The following is a 2,699-nucleotide window of genomic DNA, read 5'->3' on the forward strand; positions in this document are numbered from 1 at the left end:
CCTGAGATTTTTTTCTTTTTTCTTTTTGCTCAAGGCTGGCTCACTTGAGCCACTTCTAACTTTTTTGGTGACTGAATGGAGATGAGTCTCACAGACTTTCTTGCCTGGTCTGACTTCCAACTGTGTACCTCAGAACTCAGCCTCCTGGGGAGCTAGGATTACAAGCATGAGCCACTGGTGCTCAGCCAGTTCTAGATCTTGGTTGGAATTAATAAACATGATATCAGAGATATCCTTTTATACTTTTAAGGCAGTCTGTGCATGTGCCATCTAACTAGCGTGAAGTGACTAGGGCAGTTGTTAATATCTTTACTGTGCAAAATCAAGGCCTGGTGAGATTCATCCATATGCCACTAGATTGATGGAGGGGCCAAGCTGAGAACCCAGATTTCCTGGAGGCAAAGTTCTGGAAACTCCATCAAGATGCCTACTATCATTTCCTACAAATATACCCCAGATGTGATAAGTAAAGGTTTATTTTCAGAGCCATCCATAGAATCCTAAATCCTTTAGTTAATATATAACCAGGAAATACCTGTGCCAAGGGGCTGGGTATTTTTATGAATGAAATGTATAGGAGGAAGTATGATAATCAGGTGTGGATGATAGAGCATTTTTTTTTGTACTTAGGTTTTGAAGGGACATTATTTGCATCTTTATTGTGCCAAAGTTGTAGCACTATTTTTTTTAATGCCAAACGTCTGATGATATAACTAGTTGAGTATGCTGTTGGTCCATCTGTGTGCTTCTACCATTGCTTTCTAGCCAAAGTGAAGCTTATTTTACTGGCCATCACCCTGTTTACTGTTGACTTCCATTTTTTGTAATGGAAGCATTGAGAACTGAATCCTCAGTGGGTCAAGAATTTATCCATTTGGCTTGAAACCTTATTTGTATATAACGATGCTTTTTTAATGCTACTCAGAATACTATTTATTTCTCAAGTGTATATAATGTGTAAAGATGTATGCAAATATATGATTAGTTTTCACCTTAACAACTTTCAAGATAGAAAAAAAGTGTAATCATAAAATAAATCTACAAAATTCTTAACTGTCTGGCAACTCACTTCTTAAAATTTGGAAGAATTATGAATGCCTAAATCTTTGATTTGACAAAAAGTTGCTTTAATGTAAGGTATTTTTTTCTTGGTAGCTGGAAGTGGACAATTACTCCTTTGGCTAATGAACAAGAAAAGCCACTTATTTGCTTTTTTTTTTTTTTTTTTTTTTTTTTTTTTTTTTTTTTTTTTTTTTTTTTTTTTTTTTTGGTTCGGTCGTGGGGCCTGAACTCTGGGCCTGGGCGCTGTCCCTCAGCTCTTCAGCTCAAGGCTAGTGCTCTACCACTTGAGCCACAGCGCCACTTCCGGCTTTTTTCTTTTTGCTTATGTGGTGCTGAGGAATCGAACCCAGGGCCTCAGGCATGCAAGGCAAGCGCTCTACCACTGAGCCATCTTCCCAGCCCCACTTATTTGCTTTTTGGTGGTTCTAGGGATTGAACCCAAATCCTGCACATGCTAGGCAAGTACCCTACCACTAAGATATACTCCAGTTCCAAAGTTGTTTGAATTGCTGCAAGAAGGCCTGATGGTGGATGTTTGGAATAACAAGGAGGGCGGATGGATGTCAGCTGACACTAATAAGCATTTAGATTTGGTTGTATGGGGCCCGATAATAATGACTTTTCTCCATTGTATTGAGAGATTTAATAGGGCCAAGCAGAGTCCAAGTCTTGATTTTTTTCACTGAGCCACTCAGGGTGATCTGAAGAATTGAAATTTTTTTTTCTTTTTTTTTTTTTTTTGTGGGTCATGGTTAAACTCTGGGCCTGAGCACTGTCCCTCAGCTCTTCAGCTCAAGCTAGCGCTCCTTCTGGTTTTCTGGTAGTTTACTGGAGATAAGAGTTTCATGGATTTTCTTGCCCTGGGCTGGCTTTGAACTACGATCCTCAGATCTCAGCCTCCTGAGTAGCTAGGATTACAGGCATGAGCCACCAGAGCCCAGCTCAAGAATTGAAATTTTTGTTCTAAAGGTATAGTCCACAATTTAGAAGGATGTTGTCCACAACCACAAATTTAACTTGGAAAAAGCTGAGAAAAATAGAAGATTTTTAACTGGTGTTATCTTGGGACTGGGAAGTTGGCTCAGTGGTAGAATGCTTGTCTCCTGTGCATGAGGCCCTGGGTTCGATTCCTTAGCACCACATAAACGGAAAAAGCCAGAAGTGGTGCTGTGGCTCAAGTTGTAGGGCTCTAGCCTTGAGCTGAAGAGCTTAGGGACAGCACCCAGGCCCAGAGTTCAGGCCCCACAACTGACAAAAAACAAACAAATGTTATCTCTTATGCATAAAGAATGTAAGCTTAAAAACAAAAAAAATATATGCTACCAAGACATGATAGTGAAAACTATCTGCTACTGGCATATAGCCAAACAACTAGGTGAACGGAATGTAATGTAGAAATCAAGAGCAAAAGTATGAATGTGTGGAAATTTGGTCTAAACCAAAGGCGGCACCACAAAGCTGAAGAGGAAAAGTCTTATTTAGTAGATGGTGGTGGGAAATCAGCTTGATGCATGAAGACAGCTGGGCTCATCTAGTTTGCACCACAGAGAAAGGAGGGAAAGAGGAAAGTGATAAAGACACTTGAATAAGAAATGGGGCTATGGCTCAAATGGTAGAGCTCTAGCCTTGAGCAAAGA

At 40.1% G+C, this 2,699-nt stretch overlaps 1 long non-coding RNA gene across 1 annotated transcript; it reads right to left on the reverse strand.

Annotated features, from left to right (window-relative positions):
• Nucleotides 1–564: 564 nt before the first annotated feature.
• LOC122104339 lies at nucleotides 565–1,513 on the reverse strand. The gene is made up of 2 exons (XR_006146911.1): nucleotides 1,468–1,513; nucleotides 565–1,201 (listed from the first exon to the last, which is right to left on the reverse strand). It is a non-coding gene; the product is annotated as an uncharacterized LOC122104339 (long non-coding RNA).
• Between the last annotated feature and the right edge of the window lie 1,186 nt (nucleotides 1,514–2,699).

Source organism: Dipodomys spectabilis, unplaced genomic scaffold (genome assembly GCF_019054845.1).
Source record: "Dipodomys spectabilis isolate Male_0828 unplaced genomic scaffold, ASM1905484v1 ptg000024l, whole genome shotgun sequence".
Classification (NCBI taxonomy): Eukaryota; Metazoa; Chordata; class Mammalia; order Rodentia; family Heteromyidae; genus Dipodomys; species Dipodomys spectabilis.